This window comes from Pararge aegeria, chromosome 16 (genome assembly GCF_905163445.1).
Source record: "Pararge aegeria chromosome 16, ilParAegt1.1, whole genome shotgun sequence".
Lineage (NCBI taxonomy): Eukaryota > Metazoa > Arthropoda > Insecta > Lepidoptera > Nymphalidae > Pararge > Pararge aegeria.
This window is the reverse complement of record NC_053195.1, coordinates 3,796,836-3,820,924: the sequence shown is the minus strand read 5'-3', so window position 1 is coordinate 3,820,924 and position 24,089 is coordinate 3,796,836. Positions and strand designations below refer to the sequence as shown.

The 24,089-nt window shown below is 35.4% G+C and overlaps 1 protein-coding gene across 2 annotated transcripts in view; it reads right to left on the bottom strand.

Annotated features, from left to right (window-relative positions):
* Positions 1–24,089, bottom strand: part of LOC120630347 (prolactin-releasing peptide receptor-like) — a 169,527-nt gene that overhangs the window by 59,025 nt on the left and 86,413 nt on the right. Inside the window, exon 3 of one of the 2 annotated variants that reach the window (XM_039899546.1) lies at positions 16,172–16,315. The exons of the other annotated variant lie outside the window; for it this stretch is intronic. The gene's annotated coding sequence lies outside the window, so the exon portion shown is untranslated. Of the gene's footprint in view, positions 1–16,171; positions 16,316–24,089 lie in introns of those variants that run through there. 2 annotated transcript variants of the gene reach the window in all.

Genomic DNA, 24,089 nt, shown 5'->3' with positions numbered 1-24,089 from the left:
GGCAAGAAACTAAGCAGTTGCTCTTTTCCAACATATTTTTACTATTTAACAATCATTGTTCTATCTTAGGTTTCCAGGCAACCTTGCAATACTTCAAAAGACACGTATGCATGCAAAAGACACGTTCTACAGAGTGCATCCCTGTGTCCATCAATTCTAGACGTAGGCGTTAAGCGTCATGCATCTGTAATTACACCGGAAACCACGCCTTTCAGTTTGGAAGACAACGATGCTACTTGGCCGTGGACATAGGCATGGTGCTAGTACTTCTTCGGACAAGCTCTGTCACAAAAAGCTATAGTGCTGCCATAACTAGCTCTATTTTATGTACATGTAGGAGAACCTCATCTATAACATGTCATGTATTATCGAGATACTTAATACAGGGAATCAATTACTGCCCTATATTGACCTAATGGGCTTAATTGGCTAACGAGTTAAGGCTTGATCTAATTACTGGTGCTTTACCTATAGTTAAGTAAACCTCAAAGTAGGCCTTGATTTAATTTGGGTAAAAGTATAAGCTTTTGTCTGACGTCAGATACGTCCTTGCGCCAGACTAGCGACTAGTATAGCTGCCTATTTACATGTTTACGCATGTTTATACTAATACTCGGCTGTATCGATATACTGTTCTCTCTGGCACTCGGAGGACATACCCACGTAAAAAGAAGGTAAAAGTGAAAGCTTTTGAACTCATTACGCGTGGGTACAACAAATATTTTGAGTAAAAACGTGATTGAATAGCATAATTTTTGCAAATTATTCTAGATATTGTACAGAAGCAGGCGTTACACGGAATACCATGATGTATGAAGAAAATTAAACTTGCGTAGAGAGTACATTGCCGAAGATAAGTTTGGTGTGAAGTATGAAGGTTAAAGAGGTTATAAATTACACCATACATAATATCCTGCTTTTCGCGGAGTACAACATATTAAGTTAAATTTTCATAATAAATTACTTAAGCACTATCTTTTACCCGCGGCGTAGCTTGCGGGGTTATTTGAAAAGCTTTGCAGAGAGTAATAAGACACTGTTCTGAATACAGAACAGTGCAATATTTACACAAGGTAAACACTGTTTTGTGTCTCTCCATTAACTAGTTAAAGCCTACGTGCCTATCTTCCTGACGATCTCTGTGCCAAAACAAGTCGATATGTTGACAAGTTAGAGCAAGAAGGAAGTGAGAATACAAGGTTCTTCTTGAAAGTGCATGAGGATAATTTGTTATTATTAAAATTTAGGTACATCAATAACTGTTAATGACGCCAGCTGTAAATGAATGAATCGGTTTCTACGCACATCGCACCGGAACTCCAAATCGCTTATCGTCTTTGTAGGGTGGTAATTTGCCACGGCGGAACGCTCCGACCAGACCAGAGAAAATTCTGAAATTATAATAATTCTGAAATTGGCCCTGCTGGAAAATGAACCCGGGATCTACATACCATAAAGCGTTTTGGACTGTCCAGAAAATGATAACCCAACATTAGTAAAACAGACTGGTTATTATTAAAACCTATTTTCGCACTGCAGGGCACAGGTATCCTCCCAGAATGATAAAGTTTTAGGCCATTTTCCACTCAGCTGGCCGAGTGCAGATATTTCCCACGCCCTTGAAAACATTATTTCTACAACTTTCAGGCATGCAGGTTTCCTCGCGATGTTTTCTTTCACCGTTAAAGCATGTGATATATCATATAAGTAAGAGAAGAAAAGAAGAAGAAACACTTTATTGCAAGTATAACACACAGGAAAAGAAACAGTAAGGAGTATACAGTACACAATGTAGACATGCAAAGGCGGCCTTATTGCTGCAAGCAATCTCTTACAGGCAACCTTTGTAGATAGGACTTACAGCAAGAGAACGGGATAGAGCCAAGAGTGATAGATATACATAAATACCAAAATGTAAAGATACAAATACATGTATAATTGAAATAAATATACGTAACATATAAATATAAAATATACATAATATATAAATAGAAGATATACAAAATATATATAAATATATAACAAACAATGTAAGAGCTGCGTGATAGGGAACGATCTTTGTCTCCCAGAAAAGGAAGCCGAACTCTTAGTCATTGGGCTATTACCGCTACAACAAGGAATTAAATTGATACTATTATGATAAATATTAGATTTATTTTGAAATCTGGAATCCTATAAATAGGACAGATACTTTAATTCTGTGTCGTTAAGGTTTAACGAGTATTCCGAAATACCGTTTTGTAGTAATCAATGTTTTGTACGACAAATGATGTCGTAAAATGCCTGAAAATTTCTAATTTCACGCATTTTACAAATTCCTGGAAATCGCAGACGTTGCGAATTGCCAAAGGAAGATATTCAATGGGCTTTGACTCGTAAAATTATAACGACCCCTGATGGTTGAATTCATTCGGCTAAGACTGATTAACCTACTTCGGAAAAGGGATGAGAGATGTAAAAAAATATTTCTAAGGTCCCAAATGGAAAACGGACAGTTATTGTACACCTGCTTGTCCGTACATCCGTTTGCTCATTATCGGTCAAAGTTTTTTTTTTATAAGAATAATGTATAGACCAAGCAGATGGCTCACCTGTGGTTAGTGGGAAGTGGGAATCCATCGCATGTTCTGCAACGTGTCGCCCTGTGTCCGTTAATCTGAGGCGTAGGTGTTAAGCAACATGTGCCTGAAATTTCAGCGGCATCCACGCCCTTCAAAAGAGAAACCCTCTTCTCTTTTTGCGGAGTTATTAAATATCATATCATGGATTTCCGCAAAGTAACACGCCTGCTTCTATCCAAAATTTGGCAAAATATTTTAAGTGAAAACTAAATAGCTTTAGCCAGTCGATGTGATTTAGGTACTTGATTAAGGGCATCCATCTTTTCGCTTTTACTTGAAGCCGAACGTTGGGTCATTTGTAACACTGTTCTTCATTTTTAATTGCTTTCGTGTGTAGGAGAAGTAAGGAAAATAGGGGGAAGATGAAAATATTTCAGTTTGCCTATTTGTTACCTTTGGCCAACTTAACCACTGCAACGATTTTAGCAAATATATAGCTTGCACAAAGATGGACAAAAGGTATCTTTACTTTCCAATAGACGGCAATATATGGCAAATATGGCAAAGTCCATGATCTGTTTGCTGTTTTTTTTCGGCGTTGCAAAGCATACCGCTGAAACTGTAAGTTTTTCTGAATCAAAAGTATTCTCCGTCTTTCTCAAGGATGCACACTAATGAACTAAAAATATTTTTTATGTCAAACAATTTTATTTGTCCAATAACCTCTGATTAACGTATTATTATACTACCTTGTATTTATTATTCTTATATTTCTATTTTATATAGGTATAAAATATAGTTTATTATGTATATTATTATTTTAGTATGTATTCATATTTATATATTGCGCCGCTACCCTTTTCTGCCTTAAATTACTTTTCCAAGGGTTGTCTGGAAGAGTTTGCTGTAGCAATAAGACCGCCTTTGCATACCAATTTTTTTTTTTTTTTAATTTAATAAGTTTGTGTTTTGTGTTGTTTCTTTTTTTTTGTGCAATAAAGTAAATATTTATGTAAATAAATGCAAGAAGGTAGCCGATCATACTATTGCAGTTATTGCAGAATACGTTGCAAATATCTAGTTAATGGGTGTACTCGCTCGAACTTACCGTTTTTTTTCAGATGCACAAGAGTGACCTACATTTAATGTCTCGCCAAAATAGTCGGCCAATTTGTCAAAAGTCAAAAAGTCAAAAATATCTTTATTCAAGTAGGCCCACAGGTGGCACTTTTGATGCGTACATAAGAATTACACGGTAGTGAGATGATGGCGATAACCACATTCGTAAACTTAAAACTAAAGCTACGAGGATTCCAAACGCGTCCCGGTCTAAGAAGAAGCCCACAACAAACTTAGCCGGGTGTTTTTTTTTTTTTTTGTTGTCGCCATCTCACAATGTCATTTTAAATTATTAGAAGAGCAACCTGGTTAGAGCAATAATTTACACCCAAGCTTTTTTATCGTTTACGTAGTCCTTTATACTATAATAGGACTTTTCAAAAAGCTTACGTTTAATACAAACTTTGAACTTTTTAAGAGACATCTCCAAGATGTCTATTGGTAGTTTATTGTAGAATTGTATGCAATTTCCTTTAAACGAATTATGAATTTTATGTAACCTAGTATATTGCACTGCAAGTTTATTCTTACTTCTAAGGTTTAAATTATTGCAGTCACATTTTTTCTTAGATTTAGAAATGTTTTTATGGACGTACATTAAATTTTCAAATATGTACTGACTATACACTGTCATTATTTTAAAATCTTTAAATTTATCTCTCAATGACTCTCTCGGACCCATTTTGTAGATAGAACGAACAGCCCTCTTCTGCAGCACGAAAATAGTGCTAATATCAGCAGCATTACCCCAAAGTAAAATTCCATATGACATAATGCTGTAAAAGTAACTAAAATATACCAGTCTAGCAGTTTCTACGTCGGTCATATGGCGTATCTTCTTTACCGCATAGGCAGCAGAACTAAGCCTGTTCGATAAATTATTTACATGAGGGCCCCATTGAAGTTTAGAATCTAACGTTATTCCTAGAAAAACTGTCGTATCCTCCAGTTTCAGTTCCTCATTATTAAGTAGTACAGTGGTTTTCACGTGTTTAACATTAGGTAAAGTGAATTTTATACACTTGGTTTTTTTTCCGTTAAGAACCAAATTATTAGCTTCAAACCACTGTACCACTTTAGCGAGAGAGTTGTTTACGTCGTCAAAAGCTAGTTCACGTCGATTTATTTTAAAAGTCAGTGATGTATCATCGGCAAACAGAACTATCCCGTGTTTATCCTTGGCAAGGTAAGGAAGGTCATTAATGTAAATAAGGAACAGAAATGGTCCTAATATAGACCCCTGTGGGACACCTATTTTCATAACTGATCCATTAGACCGTTTTCCATTCACGTCGACTTTCTGAATTCTATCGCGTAGATAGTTACTCATTAAGTCTAGAGCTACACCCTGAATTCCATAGTGGTGTAGTTTCCTAACTAACGTTTCGTGTTGAACACAATCAAACGCCTTAGATAAGTCACAGAACACACCAAGTGCATCACGTGACTCCTCCCAGGCTTCAAATATGTTTTGTATTAGCTCAACACCTGCGTCGATTGTTGAGCGACCCCGTGTGAAACCAAATTGCTTAATATGAAGTAAATTATACTTATGAAAATGGTAAAGTAATTGATTTAAAATTAGTTTTTCAAAGATTTTACTGAAAGTGGGTAGTACGGATACTGGTCTAAAGTTAGTGGGGTCAGAAGTACTACCCGATTTAAACAATGGAACTATTTTACTAAGTTTCATTAAGTCAGGAAACACACCACAATCTATACAATTATTAAATATTAAGGCTAAATCGGGTGCAACAATATCAATTAATGATTTGACAACGTTTACGGAAATGCCCCACAGATCATTTGTTTTTTTATTAATTAATAATTTAAAGGCTTTAATAACGTCAGAGCCACTAACATGCGTGAATTTAAAAGAATAATTACACTCAGGCACATTTTCCTTTAATAGAGAGAGAGCCATATCTGGTGAAGAGTTTAATGCCACCTCGAAATCTGTTGTTAAGGCTTTATTATCTACATTAAGTTTAAAGTTAATATTTCGTGGTGTTACTCTTCCCGTCTCCTCATTAATTATGTTCCAAGTAGTTTTGATTGCATTGCTGCTATTTTTAATTTTATTTTTGATGTATCGCGTCTTTTCTAAGTGGCAAGCGCGTTTAAAATTCTTGGAAAACAATTTAACATAATCCCCAAACTTATCACCAGTGTTAAATTGACGTTCAGCATACAATTCGTACAGCTTTTGCCTATTTTTATGAAGTTCAACTGTCGCCCACTCACTAAAATTTAATGTATCAGTAATCACAACCGACTTACTAGTAAATATAGAATGAAATAGTCTATTAAAGGTATTGAAAAAGGAGCTGTACATTGCATTTGGAGTCGCCCCTGAGGGTAGGAATGGGAGGTCATTTACTAGGCTAATTCTCATTTTCTCTATGCGGTTGGATGTTACAGGAACAAATGTTATTTTACGTTTAGAAACATTTTTCTTCACATTTTCAAATTGAATAATTTGACCACAATGATCAGAGTCTAATTTACTAATAATATTTTTGCTTATAGGAATTATATTTGTAAAGATGTTATCCAAACAGGTGGCGCTAGTAGCAGTTATTCTTGTGGGCTCCATGAACATATTTGATAGATGGTAAGTTTTAAATAAATTCAATAACTTGATACTTAAAGAGTTATTTTCTAAAATGTTTACATTAAAATCTCCGCATATTATTAACTTTTTATTACACTTTGATATTTTAAATAACACTTCATCCATTACCTTTTCAAAAAGTTCAAAGTTTGACAAGGGTGGCCTATAAACAGTAACAATTATAAATTGCTCTAGTTCAACCGAGGCTAGCTCTATTGTCCGTTCAACAGAAAGGCTAACAATATCGTTTCTGTTTTTAAATTTTAAATTTTTATTTAATAAAATTAAAGAGCCTCCATGAATCGCTGTAACCCTGGTGAACGAACTACCAACCTGGTGGTTACCAAAATTAAACAAATATTCATGGGTTTTCAACCAGTGCTCAGTTATACATAAAATGCTAATGTTAAAATCATTTCAAAATAATTCAATCTCTAAGTCTTTTCCTCTAATACATTGAATATTTTGGTGAACCAAGTTGATATAATTAGAATTAGATTTTTTATTATATTTTTGGTTTAATAGTACATTGTGCGACCCCTTACTATAATTTTTTTCATATATGCCTGAGGGAGACTCAGTTGTCTGCTTTTCTAAGCAAGAGAAAACCTCTGTTGTCTCCTTAACTAGTTTAAACTAAAATGACTTGGAATAATTTCCAAGGTTTTCATGTCAAAACTATTACACTGCTCAATAAAAGCAGCTGGTTTAGCCAAGTTCTTGGCTGTTATGGTAAAAAAATATGATAGCGAAACAGCTATCTGTTGTTTAAAATAGTGTGATAGGTAATATCTATCTCGGTACAAATTGTAAGTAGGATTAGCACATTTGATAAGTCTGTAACATGAAATTTCTTATTATATGTACATAAATTGTACAAAGTCATATTTAAATTATACCTAATAGTATTTTCTTGGTGTGGCAAGTTATGAAAAGAAAATAAGGAAATGTGTATAATACAATACTATTTACATTTAATGTATTTAAAGAATCAATAAGTTTAATCAGCTCAGGTTTGTTAACATTCCCTCTATTTCCCATTATGATAATTAAATTAGTTTTACAGTCAAACATATTCCTATTTCTACAAATTGCAGCTACAATAGCTTTTAAATTTGAGTTGGGTAAACAGTAGTTCAAAACTGTGTGTCCATTCAACTGAGAGTTAAGATATAAGCCCATGTTACATCCAATTTCATCGCTGTACATAATTGTTTTTATTGAACTGCTACTAGGAGCATTTGCTTTGCTTTGATAGTGAGTTGGCGCTATATTATCCCAGAAATTAAACCTATTGCACCGTAATACCACATTACAGTTATTTAACCAATGTAAAACATGAAAAACAAAGAAAAATGTATAAACTCGACAAGTTAATTACAAACAGTCAGTCAGTGAACGAGTCCTTAAGACTTCCTTTGTTTTATTTTCGATAATGATAATGATACCGTCCCGTACCAAACGAAGCGTAGCGATCGACCGGAGCTACCGATTGATTGTTTGTAGCGGCAGTTTTGAATTAAAACTGTTGTGAGTAAAGTTAATTTTCACTGTTTAAAAGACTATTCGGGGCTTGTCTTGTTCGCGCGACGTGAAACGACATACACTGAGTGTATGTCTGAGTGTGTGTAATGGTGTATATATCACGACGCGTGGTGCGAACAAGCTCATGATTCAAAGTCCCAAAAGTGTTCGAAACTTGTCTCGCAATCTCCGACAAAAATTCTCATCTAGCTTTTATGTAAAGTTAAAAAACATTTTAGATTCTCTTTTTTTCCCACCAGAGTTGAGAGTCGTCTAGTAATAAATAAGACTTAATTAAGACCTTACTTTATGTAGAGCGACTCTTCCAGTTTATTGCCGACTTCGTCTCTGAATCAGCATTCCGTAAAACGGATTTCATTACTGATTCACGACCTTTGCGAATTCAAAAGATGCTTGTAAAAGAATGCTTGAATATAATGTGAATACCAATAAAAAGAAGGTAACTTATTCAACATAAAATTTGAACACTGTAAATAAAACCAGATAAGGACTTGTATCTGGGTCCTACGCTTGATTTCCGGGAGGGGCAATTTGAGATTTATATGATCTCAATTCTCTCTTCTGCCCACAGAATAAAGAACATACAGAAACCGTGTACACGACTAATATATTATTATTTAGTTTCCATCGTAACTAGAATAGGTAAAAAGAATTGTAATGTTTTCTAACACACTCTGTCCTATACATCTATCTCCAGTCTCTTACTTGATCATGAAGCATTTTGTTACATCGAGTTTAAAATCACAACGGTTCTAAAGAAGTTTCACTTCAAAAAGAAGCATTCTACAACTCCTTGTCGGTATAAATTATAAGTGTGGGAAATTTTATACTCATCTATCCGCGCTGTAAAAAGGGCGATACATATGTCAAGACTTATAAAACATGATAGAAAACCCGATAACGAACATCTTTTGCACTCTCCCGGAGAGAGAACCAAACCCGGGTGATACGCGTTCAAATTCAAACAACTAGTCCAACAGGTCCCAGTTTAAGATACTATAAACTTGAACCTTTAATACGATACAACACCCCACAGAATAGACATGAACCCAAATTAAGCATGTTTCGAGTTCGAACATCTTAGAACTGAGATACTAATTATACCTACGTCGGAACTTTCTAATTAGTGACATCTGTAAGTTTCCAGTTAGGTTCGACGTGATCAACTTTGTAGACTTGGACGGTTTAATATATGTAGGAGTCCAATCGGCGAACTTGGAACTGTTATTTGTACAAGAGTTCAACTGCAGTGCCTGTGTGCCCTAAATTTAAGCCCTTATCCCGGCTTTGCAAAGGATGATCAAGTCAACTGTCAATTAACAGCTTGTTAGCTGGCACATGCCAAAAAAATTTTTTGGGCTTCTTAACTGTTATTTGTATAAGAATCATAAACATTGCCTGTGTAGCCTGAACGCAAGCCCTTAACCCGGCTTCCGAGAGGATGATTAAATCAACGTTGTACAGACGGTTTAACAGCTGTCACATGTCAAAAATTATCCTGGCGATTTTAATACTTTAGTGACTGTGAATATAAATGAATGAATACACTTTTATTGTACACAAAAGAAAAAAAAGTAGTTACAAAGATATAAATACATATAAAGAGAGTACAATTTGGTGGCGTTATCGCTACATAGCGATAAGGCCACCAAACTTTGCTTTGACTGTGCTTTAAGTTTTAAATGCTGCAGTAGCGTAAATGCTTGGGTAGTAGGTGCCTAGCACTTGGGGTATTTTTATGTCTTGCACAATTTTATATTTAGTGACATCTGCATATGCAAGCAGTTTCTAGCTAAGTACCTAGTTCTGAGCTAGTATATACATTGGCAAACTTGGAACTGTTTGTAAAAAAGTGTAACTGCGTGACCACTTTAAAACATTGCCCCAGTTTTGAGAAGAATGATTAAATCAACGCTCAACTAACAGCTTTTCAGTTGTCACATGGCAAACGTTATTGTGGCGGTCTTTTGAGAAGTTGAGCTCATGTGCTGGAGTAGTAGCAATACCGTCACACACAATTTTCTATCTCACTATCACCAGCTATTCCGTCCATCACAAAAAGCCTTGATATCAGTCCAAAATTATATAGGGACTAATATCAAAGGGTATTTATATATTTATAGGTTATTTTATTTATTAAACTAACGGTAACGGTACAAAAACGTCGGATCGTATCGACCTTAACGTGCAATCAGCATTTTAGTTTTAAATATTTTATTAGTGACTTTTTTTACGAAACTGCCTGTCGTTGTCATCTTTCCTCGTTGCGATTTCAACACCCTACATTAAAAGGCCTGCGAATATAAGGAAAAGTGGAAGAATTATACAGTAAACACACAGGAGCTAGGGCGAAGCCAGAGCGTCCAGAGCCAACAACAGAAAGTTTCATACTGGGTATTGTTTCGGTTTTTAGGCTGTATTTTGTGTGACATAGACATATATGTGAATGTATTCAAAGCCTTGAACACCGGCGCAAGGTTGCTTGTCTGGCTGTTTTCTACAAGATACATTTCGGAGAGTGTGCTCAGGAGCTATTCAATTTGGTCAAACCATCTCCTTTCTACCATCGAACTGCGAGGCACCGAAAGAATCTGCACCGTTACGTGGTTGAAATACCATCAACACGTACGAAGCGTTTTGCTTCTGCCTTTCTGATCCGCACCGCAAAGGCCTGGAATGCCCTCCCATCTTCCGTCTTCCCTGATACCTATAATCTGGGTACCTTCAAATCAAGAGTGAATAGGCATCTTCTAGGCAAGCGCGCTTCATCTTAGGCTGCATCATCATTTACCATCAGGTGTGGTTGCAGTCAAGCACCTGTCAAAAAAAGTATACAACTAAATGGCGTAAAAAAATACTGAAGCCATCCTAATTATTATAAACACTCAGCGTGACACGCTCAAGATGGACAAAACTACTATAATTATGGGATTGTTTACCACGCTGGCCCACATTGGTGGAGGCAAGTATTTAATGGTTTTATAGTTATGTCAGTGTTAGTTCAATATAAAATCTAACTACATATATATATCTATATAGCAGGGCTACTTCGCCCCGTGACCAGTGTGACTAGCGCTTTAATGCAGAACATCATTATATTTAGCACCGGAATCTCCCAAGGTGAACATTATTTTTGGGGACGGAAAATTTCGCAACACATTTCCTCTGTTAAAAGATTGAAAAAAGTCTCCGAGGCGCTAGGTTTGATTAATATAAGTTTTCCAACCGTTTTACAATACAAAAAATAAATAATAAATCTATTATTTGATTATTTGAGAAAATAACAAAACATGAAAAAAACATATAAAGTACCACACGCTACACAAAAACATATGAAAAAGAAGAAAAAAAAAAATTAGGAAATATCTTAAAATTAGGAAACTAATTAAAATTAAATAAACTAAAAATAAATAAATATAATGCTATGCTGGCAGTGACATATAATGTATAACGTTAACATATCTGTGGTGTTGTTTCTTCCAAACAGAGTATCGCCTCAGCGTTATGCTGTATCAGTGGTTTAGTGATAGCTTCTACAGCGCTGATTTATTGATACAGCGGCATTTATTTAACTAAGCGGTGTTGGCGTAGTGGTTAGGGCTTCGGTCTCTCTTTCGGGGGCCTGAGTTCGATTCTCGTCACGCACCTCTAACTTTCAGAGTTGTGTGCGTTTTATAATTTAAGTAATTATAATATCACTTACTTCAACGGTAAAGGAAGTCATAGTGAAGAAACCTGCATGCCTGAGAGTTCTACATACGGTTCTCAAAGGCATGTGAAGTCTAAGGTCCAAAACCTTTTCAGTCTGAGAGAAGCTCTGTGCTCTGTAATAGGCCGTTAATAGGTTGATAGCTGTTGCCCGCATTTATAACACGGACGAAGATAAAAACTTTCCACAGGATTGATTACAAAACCTTCCCGGCTTATGTTACTGAACGTTCTATCAACTAAATCTATGTTAAAAATCAAGGTAGTGGGCCGTGAGTTAATGTCCCAACGCATTAGTGTCTAGGCACAAACCTCGTGTGAGGAAACCCAGAGATGTGAAAAAACCACGTATCGACAAAGGAGCAGTCCCAAACTAACCTTGATGTAGGACAGACCTCTGTCATTTATCTGCTATCGTATGAAACTACACATATATTTTAACCGTCTCGTGATTCCTTTAATATTCCATAATATTCATATCATAACACCCGATACCACATGATTATAATGATGATGATGACTAGCTATGGTCTGCGACTTTTGTTTCGGTACTAAAAATCCATCTAGAATCGCTTGTTTTCCAAGATGAAAAGTATCCCGTATCCTCCAAGATTAAAGCTTTCTCAATAAATCGGTTGACGTGCTCAACCGATCTAAGGTAAGAAACGCTTTGTTTAGTCCCTGGGGATCCATTTTCCGGGTGCTTTTCCTTCATAAAACTATTTTAGGTCTGTCTCCAACAGAGAAGCTTTGTGCTTAATTACGATAAGATTAATAAAATAGTGAAGCCGAATATAAACAGACGGTTATACTCGTTTATATGATATATAACAAAAAATTTATTTAAGATCTCTACAATTTACTTACCATTTTTTTGCACAAGATTTGTTTTTATACTAGCTAAATGAAAACTAAGAACTAAGTAATTTGCGGGCTAAGCTTTCAGGGATATCGCAGCTCATACAGCTTATCGGATTATCCGCGGCATCGCCACAGAATGCGAAATTGCTTAGCACGTCTTTGTTGGTAACTATACACGGCCGGAGCCTTCCAGTCCAAATCAAAGGAAATTTAGAAATCATAAATTCTTAAATGGCCCCTTCCGGGGGTCGTATCCGGGACCCGATTATAAGAAATCCGTGTCAGAGGGGTCGAAAAAAATAAATAACTAAATAAAAATATTATGACATTACACGCATCGCCATCTAGCCCCAAACTAAGTGTAGCTTGTGTTATGGGTGCTAATATGACTGAAGAATAAATTCACGAAAAATAGGTATTCCAAAATATATACCTATATATTTTTATTCCTCTGCAAGTTATCCGTTGACTGCAATTTCACCTGCAGTCTAATATGGTAGCGGGTTAGCCTGTGAGCTAGTATGGTAGTCATACCCCTAATCGGTTTCTACGCGACATCGCACCGGAACACTAAATCGTTTAGCGGCACGTCTTTGCCGGTAGGGTGGTAACAAGCTACGGGCAAAGCCTCCCACCAGACCAGAAATTTATGAAGATTTATGTTTATCTGTTATTTGTAATATACAGATAAACAACCAGACACTGAAAAACACATACAAACATTTTCCGATTGTGGGATTCGCACCCACTGCCTTGGACTCAGAAAGCAGGGTCACTGACCACTGCGCCAATCAACTTGATCCATTTCCATTTAAAGAACCCCTTTGGTATTATTCCAATAATTATTTCAATTTCCTTTTTAAAAAGTTCTTTTTTCCCCATCTATCAATCGAAAGTATCCATTCGAAAAGCTCTTTGACACTCATTTCCTTGATTTCAAAAACCTTTTTATTCTATGGAAAAATTTAGTCAGCAGTTGAAAAGGGGAAGACGAGAAAAATTGTGTCATCCAAGTAAATGAAAATGCATATTTCTCCTATAGTCGTATAGATTGTTATTCTTTAGTAGCTTTTGCCCTCGGCTTCGTCTGTGTTGACTTCAGAATTTCGTCTAAAGAGTCGCTTGTTAACAATTATTAAACATAGCACGGGAACTATTTGATAGATCGGTATAGAAAGTACCTACGTGTCCTTTTCACAGCATAGGTGAAATGCGTACAAAATTTCAAAGCTGCCTGTCCGTGGCTTAGCTTGTAAACAATTTTAAATTTTCCCTCGAGAACTACTTAAGGCGTCGGGATAAAAGATAGACTATGTTCTTTTCCAAGTAAAAGGCTACATGCTTGCCAATTTTCACCCAAATCCGTATAGCCGCTTTTGCGTGATTGAATGACAAACATACACACTTTCACATTTATTATATTAGTAGGTATTATCCGACCAACCCAATACTGCAGGGTACGTGTCTCCTCGCAGAATTTAAATGGTTTCGGTGGTAGTCCGATTGACTTGACACGCCTTTGAGAACATTATGGAGAGCTCTCAAGTTTTTTCTTTACTTTACTAGAAGTTATAATTTAGGCGTTTGCGATACAAGTGTGCAAAGTCATCCATAATATGTATGACTATGACGTTATAATGTTAACGTCATATTATGACGTTTTTCATTACACATGCGAGGAAAAAAAAGGTCTAAACATTCAAATATTCTCAGAAAATAACTGACCCTTTTTTGCTCGATTTGGCGGATTTAAATCTACTATTGGTTTTTTTTCAATACATATTAAATTATTAATAATAATCAAACACGAAGTGAAAATATTAACAAAATATTAATTACGGAAAATGGCGCGATACAGTCTATAGGAAAAACACAATATAAATAAATTTATTTTCGTATTTAAAAAATAACCCATTATGAATTATTGTGAGTAATTTGATCAAATTAAATGATAATTTATCATTATTAGAAGGTCTAGAATATATTTTCGTTTAAGTCGTTCTATTTTTAGTTGCTTCAAAACCACTCTCAGAATTTGTTCGTTAAAAATAAAATATAAAATAATAAGTTTTTTTTCGAATACATACACTACCCAAAAATAAAGCCTTTTTAAAAGGTGAAATTCTAACGACTGCTTATAGCGCTGTGGTTTATATGTGGGAGTTCCCAGGTTCGATACCCTACAGATAAAGACGTGCCACCATGCGATTTAGTAATCCGGTACGTTGCGGAAACAACCGATTAGGGGTGTGGGTTTAATACAACTGCCATACTCCATATAAGGTTAGCCCGTTACCATAAGACTGCATCATCACTTAACACCAGGCGAGATTGCGGTCAAGGGCTAACTTTTAGTGGAATAAAAGCATAAAATATTCGCGGGATTTCGGTAAATACCAATTAATATTTTCATCTCTTTATAAGGGTCACCTTGCATTGTACAAACCATTTTGCGATGCAAATTGCAATGCACGCCGATCGCGAAATCGATTACCTACGAGGGTTTTTCAATTCTGTGGAAAAGCTTGCTGGATTTGTGGTGACAGATAAAATAAGACTGCAGTGTTGTTTGCTTTCCATTCAAACGATTTCAGACTACTATCTGGTTATTGCATCGCGATTTATAACCTAAGGCTCTATGTACACGACGTATAAACAAGATTTGTGAGCTACCTACTAGCTGCCCGTTTTCATTTATTTCAAGTAGGCCTACTTTATACTCAATATAGGGTGTAAAGTTATATGAAGAGTATAGTGCGGTATTTATATGATTTTATGTTTTTGACAAGCTCCTTTGAGGATCTTCCAAGTAAACCTAACTTTGGCGAGATACACCGTGTTGCTTTTGCACACCTAAAGGCCAAAAAAAAAGGAGAATAGTTGGAAAATCCAAAAGTGCACGCCTCATAATCATTGAGATGAGATTATCTGTAAATTTGTAAAAGTATTTAGTAAATAATAATTAAACTACATCTAATTATACCGTGAAAAGTAATAGGCTTCTGTTCCTTAAAATACCTATAAAAAAAACCAACTCGATAAGTGAAATATTTTGCTCGTTATCGTGACCACAAGATACGGGATCCACATATACAGACACACGGACGTCCAAGACAGAACTTTTTTCAACAATTTTTTAATTAGTTAAAATAATAAAAAGAGATTTAAAAATATCACGAGTGTTAAAAATAGGGTTTTTTCTCAACATTTGTCTATTTATGTTCACTTATAAAAGCAATGAAGAATAAAAAAAGTGTCATTTTAAGTTGGAGAATCACTCGGTGTGCGTAACTGACAGTAATACCCACCTAAACGCCTCGCTTATAAGTTTTGCAATAAGAAAAAGAAGGGTGTTTTAATAGAAGAAAACAAGCAAATCTTTGGTACAGTTTATTATATTAATGACAGCGAATTGCACAAGTTTCACTTACATTGACGTATTAGTTACAAGGCATTTTACACTTTACACTATCACCCAATCATTGGTTCAAAAAATACTACTAATAATATAAATTTCGAACACTCATTAAACTGCGAGAAAAGTAATTCCGTCAATGGGCTCAAAGTTCTGGGGAACATTATTGACGCAAATGCTTTTCTGTAATTTATTTACAACAATTTCAATACTAAATGCAATATATACCTACAGGTTTTACAATAATTTATGTTATAGTAAGAATGATAATTGTAATTATAAAAATGTCTTGATTTAACAGCTTTCACGTATTTAAAATAAATATTTATTCTTATCAAACATTTACTTTGGGCCTAGATTACAGATTACAGATTACACTATTTTATACATTTTTTTGATTTATACAATGTTATGTAAATTCGCTTAAAGCTGTTTTACTTATTATTTTAAATACTACTCCGAAATATGAACTTGCAGTAACAGTTAAAGTACCTGTAACAAGAAAAAATACAATTGGATTAATTAGTTTACAAAAATCTCGAAGTTAGAAAATTGACATCTTACAGCCCCTTGGATTGGTGAGCTAAGGGCTGTTTTTAACTCTCGGTTTTGAAATTTATTTAGACAACCCTACTGTTTGTATAGTTATTTTAAAATATTATAACAATAGTGTTATAATAAGATTGTCTTGATTTAATTACTCCAAGGCTTGTCTGGAAGAGATTGCTTAAGCAATAAGACCGCCTTCGCACACCAATGACTGTTGTTATATGTTGTTTTTAATGTATTTGTGTGCATTCAAGTGTTATCTATATATAGTGGTACTATCTATCTATCTTGTATTTAAACTTTAGCCCCGAACCCAGTTTAAGGCTTAAATAAACCTCTGCACCGATCTTGATGAAATTTACCACAGATAATGGCCACATTCTGGAGCCGAACATAACACACTTTTTATCCCGGAAAAATAAAAGGTTCTTACGGGATTAATGATAAAATTTGTTTTGTAATATACAAGTATATTACCGCGGAAAGCGGTAGTTGTAGTGAAGCGGGGATAGCCCAGTGGGTAGGACTTTGCACTTTCGGGGGTCTGATTTCGAATCCCAGAAATCCTCTAACTTTCGTAAGTTATGTGCGTTTTGAGCATTAAAATATCACTTACTTCAACGGTGAAAAACAACATCGTGAGGAAACCAGCATGCCTGATAGTTCTCTATAATGTTTTCAAAGGTGCGCAAACCACAGGGCCAGCGTGGTGGACTACGGCCTTATCCTTACGTTTACTATTCGTTGTTAGTGATAAAAGTTGAAACCCACGTACACTACATTCTCTAAATTGGGTGCTATTCCTTTATCCCTTATTGTTGCTTACCCAGCGCAATAGACTTTTTTTTTTCTGCTGCTACTGCCACACATCTCTCAAATAAACTGTTCTGTAACGCTTAAAAAACAAAAACAAACGCGGGCGTTGTGGCGAAACAGTAAAAAGTATATGCGTAAGTATATGTATAATGCGTATACTATTCTTTAATTTATAGTGCTATCATGACTATTGGATACAAGCAGGCGTTACTTTGCGGAATTCCATGATATATTAAGAAAATTAAGCTTAATTTGCTATAGGTACTTACTCCGCGAAAGATAAAGATATTCTTAGCAAATATATATTGTAAAGTCAACATTTCCCGAGGATGCTCCGGTTTCGGAGCGAAACGTGCGTAGAGGGTACATAATACATTGCCGAAGATCTGTTTGGTGTGGATTATAAGGATTAAATTAATTACAAATGTCACCATACTGATTCTTTTGCTTTTCGCGGAGTATAGCAAATTAAGCTTAATTTTCATAAGCTATCATGAGACTGCTTGATCTTAAAATGACGCCCATGTTATTTTACGTTAAATCGATCCAAAGGCAAGACCGTATAACTTCTATGGTGGCACGTGTTATAAATATAAACTCTATTTTTATGTTGACTCTTAAATTCCTCGCCAGTATTGCGGTTCGACGATCGATATATTTTTATTGGGTGCTATAAGTTATGAGTCATTCCTGAGTGTGCTTACTAATGGCCCGAAATCTAATTCCATGCTGTGAGAGTGTTTTTTTATAGTTATAATTGACGGACCTCATGGTAAATGCAATACCATCTACTATAAACTGATCAACAGGCTGTGTAAGGGATTCGTACTGAAAAGTGCCGCCCTCTATCCATGAATCTGAGGCGTCGGTAGTGCTTGTAATCACACAGATAAACCACGCCCTTTAGACCAAGACAACTATTTATACTCTTTATTTGCACACAGATAAAAATACAGAAGAATAAAAAAAAAACACAGATAGCAGAAGTATGCAAAAGGCGGCCTTATCGCTTCGTAGCGATCTCTCTAGGCAACTTTAGGATAAGGAAAACAAAAGGATAACTTACTGCAGGTTGTACATTAAAAAAAATATGTATACTAATACTTAAACTGACACTGACTGGAACTCCCTACAAAAGATCTATATCCAGCAGTGGACGTCGATTGGTTGACATGATGATGCTGATGATGATAATACTTAAACTAGATTACACAAATAAAATAATATATAATATAATAAATATTAAAAAAAAAAAAAAAACTAAGATATACTTTAACTATGCTGCTTAGCGGCAAACATAAGCATGGCGGTAGTACATTCCCAGATGAGCACTGTCACGAAAAGCTCTTTCTAAATAAATCTATTAAATATCTCATATTTATTTAGATATTTATTTGATTTATTACATATCGTCAAAACACACATCGCCATCAAGTCGCAAACTAAGCAAAGCTTGTGTTATGGGAGCTAAGATGACTGATGAATATTTTTAAGAATAAATTATATTTAAATATAAATATTTATGAATATGATTAAACAAATGAACACCCAGTATAGCAACTGCCGACTTAAAACTTGAATATTTAACTGAATGAGGGCAGCTGGAATTCCCTTAAATTCTCAACGAGTTTTAATGCGCTTCATTATGGGGCATAAATGGCTCATCATATTTAATAAAATACTTTTATTTGAGACATTAGGGCATGCTTTAGAAAAGTCACAAAAGTTTAATAGAACGGTATTTTAAAACACCGTAAAGGAAAAAAGTAAATGAAGGAGGTTTTTTTTTATATGATGATGATAATAAAATTTGGAATGCCAATCGAGCCGTTTTGACAGCCGGTTGGCGCAATGCTTCCTGAGTCCAAGTTCGTTGGTTCGATTCGAGCTGAAAAATGTTTGTGTGATAACATTAATGTTTTTCAGTGCCTGGGTGTTTATCTGTATGTTATAAGTATTTATGTATATTAATCGAAATAAATATTCATCAGTCATCTTAGTACCCATAACACAAGCTGCGCTTACTTTGTGGCTAGATGGCGATGTTTATACTGTCGTAGTATCTTTATTTATTTTATTAAACTACGAGTATATTATTTCAACAAACAGATCTACACTGTTACTTAGTTTACATTCCAATGAATGTAAACTTAAACGGAGCTAGAGCTAGAGCTTTAGACTGGCTCATGAGCAATTCCAGAGCACTTTGTTTCCACGTTTCTAGCACGCACGGCAAAGATCTCCTAACGGAAAGATCTGTGGTTTAGTAACTTTTCTCACAGTAACTAACGTCCTGTCATTCTCATCTTTCACCACAAGGTGTGATTGCAGCAAAGTGACAGCTAAAAAACAGTGACAATTAAAAGAAAACACGAAAAAAATAATAACATAAGCCTACTACCTACTACGCGTAATTGTATATTTAAAAAATACAAATTTGTTAGCCGGAAATCGACCCAGGTCGAACACGTGAAGCCGCATCGTACTCTACAACGTCAGAGGGGACGTCATAATTCTACGAAACTAGGCTAATCTTGGTTAGCATAAAACTGTGAATATTTAAAGTAAAAATGTTCCATCTTCTTCTTACGTCAAATGTAGGTAAGGTACGACGTAAGATGAAAAGATGTCCTCAGAAATTCATCAAAAGCACAAAAGTGTATATTATATTTTTTCGTCTGGTGGGAGGCTTTGGCCGTGGCTACCGAGAAAGACGTGCCGCTAAGCGATTTAGCGTTCCGGTGCGATGTCACGTAGAAACCGATTACGGGTATGACTACCATACTCCCTAACACGTTAGCCCGCTACCATCTTAGACTGCATCATCACTTACTACCAGGTGAGCTTGCAGTAAAGGGCTAACTTGTAGGGGAATAAAAAAATTAAAAAATATATCCAGCACTTAAACAGCGTGGTGGGTCTATGCCCTAAAAGTCTATCTACTATGAGAGAAGAATTCTGCAAGTCAGAGTTACTTAGAACTTTTACTGCGATGAGATGAATTTATTCTAGAGTCTATTATAAGTATAGCGTTAAGACAAAAGCAAAATTCCTTAAGCCGATTTACCTTTATTACATTGTGGTGATCACCATCTGTTCCATAAAACAACTATATTTAGATAGGCTACTGGCATTCGTTAAAATAAAAGTTTATTGGCGTTATGAGTATTTTACGATCCATCTATACGATAGATTTTAGTGTTGGAGTATTATAATATGGAATGTGCCTCTCCCAGAAGTCTTTGTACTAAAATATTTTTTTTCATTAACATCGGTTTTGGATGGTAGACCCACCACGCTACTTTAATGCGGGATGGTGGGCTTAAACGAATATAACGTGTCAGTGGTAATATCCGGGACCGACCTAACATGCTCTCTGAGGTACGAGGGTTGACACCGCTAATTTTCTAGCTACGGGCTGGTATTGAAAATTCTTGAACATAATTACACGATACCTTTTCTGGTGGGTGGCTTTACGTGTGGCTAGTTACCACCTTACCGACAAAGACGTGCCGCTAGGCGATTTAGTGTTTCGGTGCGATGTTGAGTGGAAACCAATTAGGGGTGTGACTACCATACTCCCTAACAGGTTAGCCCGCTACCATCTTAGACTGCAGCATCAATTACAACCAGGTGAGATTGTAGTCAAGGGCTAAGTTGTAGTGGAATAAAAAAAAAACTAACAGTTTTTGGTCCGGGATTCAAACCCAGGACCAAGTGATCCGTAGTTAAACTTGCTAACAAGAGGCAGCGTAAACATGTTAAATACATCTTAATATATATAAATCTCCTGTCACGATGTTTATCTGCGATGGACTCCTAAACTACTTAACCGATTTTAAATTAAATTGGCACACCGTGAGCAACCAACCAACTCCAACTTAAGAGATAGGAGAGCTTAGAACTTTAATTATAGTTCCAATTTTATTTTATTGCAAATTATTTGTCTATAATTAATTGACAGTCACATGTTATATATATATATATATATATATATATATATATATATACTACTATACTCATTTAAGGCTTAGCGATACTGAATACTGTAAAAACAAAATCAAACGCAGACGAAGTCGCAGGCAACAGCTAGACATATTATATGAATCTTACCGCTTCCTCTCGCCTACATCGGCAAAGATGCATCCGACTCTTATGGGTCGATCTAGCGTTAACCATACACACTCTATATATTCATTGTCACTTATCGTGCCTTATTCCTTTGACTTCCTTCCTTTGCTTTGACTGGCCTCAAAATCGACAGTAAGTCGAGCGCATCGGAGGCGAGGCCACAGCTCGCCGCCTCTGTTCACACCGCTGGCTTTGACTCTTAAGTTCTCTCAGCAAGTTAAGATTGCTAGTACGCCTATCATTATCATATCAATTCTGTTGTACACACACCCTTTCACCAAATATTTAATAAATAAGCTTTAATTTATTTACTCTGTCACGATATAGAATCACATATTTTTAAAGTATTGCTGTCTTGTTCACAATTTTTCCTGTAGAAAAAGATAGCAATACTTTAGTTTAGATATTAAAACTCTAATTGCACCACTAAAAACCATTTCATACCAATCTCACTACTCTAAAATTTGCTAATTATTGTGGTAAGATAATTACTTAGTTGAAAGAGTGGCTACTCTAGCAGTCTGATTTATGTTCTTGCAATCTCAGCAGATAATTGCGAATCGGGTAGATTAGGGAGGAGTAGGTTCGAAACGAAATTCGATATTTAGCGTGAACTCGCATAGTTATGGAACTGTTTGAAACTGCTTTAGTTGACTCAGATTAAACCAATATCGTTCTGCTGTCGAATAAACTTGTAGTTCATGAAACTATTTCGATCCGGAACTACATATGGATGTGGGCGAAGGTTTTAAGTGTTTTAATCATGCGCGATCATTGCTACATATAGGATTTGCGCCAGTTTGAAATCCGGATTTTTAAATGAATCATTATTATCAATCGATAATCCATTTAAACACATTCTAAGCGTGAATATAGAATAATAGTAAATAAGTTTGTGTAAACTACTAGCGAATACGTTTTTCTTTTTAAGTGTTCGTGAATATTTTACTGTTGCTGTATATGTCTTATTAATGTAAACTCATACTAATGCTTTCCCTCTCGCCATATGGTGACTGGGAAGACCGCTTGTACACGCTATAATATTTGTTGTTATACTTGTTTCTATTTTTTTTCTGCTGTATCATTATTTGTTTGTGCTTGTCTTTCACAGGAGTGAAGAAACTAAGACCATTGTGTGGATTAGCAGGCTTTAACAATTACAATAATGTTATGTTAGTCTTAGTATTCGAGAATTCTTTGAGACAATACTGTTTTTCTAGCACCGAGCTGGTAACTAGTTACTAAGTACTTATTTAATAGAAAACTCAATTTAATAATAATTTGGAAATATTCCGCTTTCTTGCAGCAGATTTTTTCTATCAATGGTTGGCTGTTAGAAATTTCTTGCAATATAAGACCGCCTAGATTTTACTTTTATTTGGTTTTGGTAATTTTTTTTTTGAGCATAGTTATAAGTTTTTGTGCAATATAGTATTTATTGGTAGGACGTGGGAATTGAAAGCAACAGAAACAGATTTGTGGGGAACACCAACACGTCGTTTAACCTTACTCTATTGCTTTGTTTACCAGCTGGGCAGTTTGCGAAGTAATAAAAAGCATTGAGCAAAGCCTTAATATATCTTTCCAACAACGACATCCACCATAAAGCGTGTAACGTATGACGGGCACACACTCCCACTGAAGTAGTCACAAATTAGGACCATTACAGACTACCCTTCGCATTAAGCACAATTAAAATAGAAGTTGCAATGTCACTTGACTAAAAGCTTCGTAACAAAGTTACTTTCTAACGTGTTGACAACTAGGTCATATTATTTATAATTATTCCGACAAAAGAAGATACTCCACGGGCGCATTCAATATATTAGAAGTTCGTTTGACGTAACACTCGAAATCAATTCTACAATTGTCTTTATAATTTTAGCACATTCTTTAAATATTTTTATTATTTACACAGGAACTTGACTAGCACACCTAACTGACGCCTCATTTAGGCATAATCCTCAGCAGGATCATCACTGTAAGCTTTTATATCGACTCTTTATTTAAAGGGACCCATAAATACTAGATATAGTGTCTATGGCATCGAAGCTCTCGAACGGATGAACGGATTTTTGCTTTGTTTCAAAGGAAAATTAGACGGGAATGTTTTTAGCGAAGTGTGATATAAAAAGGTTTAAGATGGCCGGACACTAAACATAGAAAAATAGCAGATGACAATTTTTTTCACAACTCAAATCGACTCAAATGGTATCAATTGAAAGGGCTAGACTAGTAGAATGACGTGTCGGCAGTGAGAAATATTTGTGTCGGGGGTTTTTAATTTTTTTTTTATCATGTGATAAGTTTTCATTTTCACTCACCATATTAACGAGTTGATGGCAAACTAAGTGAGTGAACATCCCTATATGTTCGAAAAATTTGTGAGTTTTCTGAGTATGTCCTAATGTTTTATGACAAAAGTAATGTATAAATATGATAGACCCATTTGGGCCCACAGATGACTAGCATTAAAACTCTCTTCATATTAGGAGCATTTAAATGGAAATTGCCACATTACTGAGCTAAAAGCCTAATGACAAACCGTTGCTTTCAAATGTTTCATGACAATTTAGCTAAATTATTTTAAATTACTCGACTGAACGCAGTTAATTACGCATGTACGATAAAGCATTATTTAGAGTAGAGCATATTAGTCAATCCAAGTATAGATTTTCGGACAATTATTCGTTTGGTTGGATATAATTTTAGTTTCAATCTGTCATAATTGGTATTATATAGCCGAATTTAACCGTAAACTAAGTCGGAA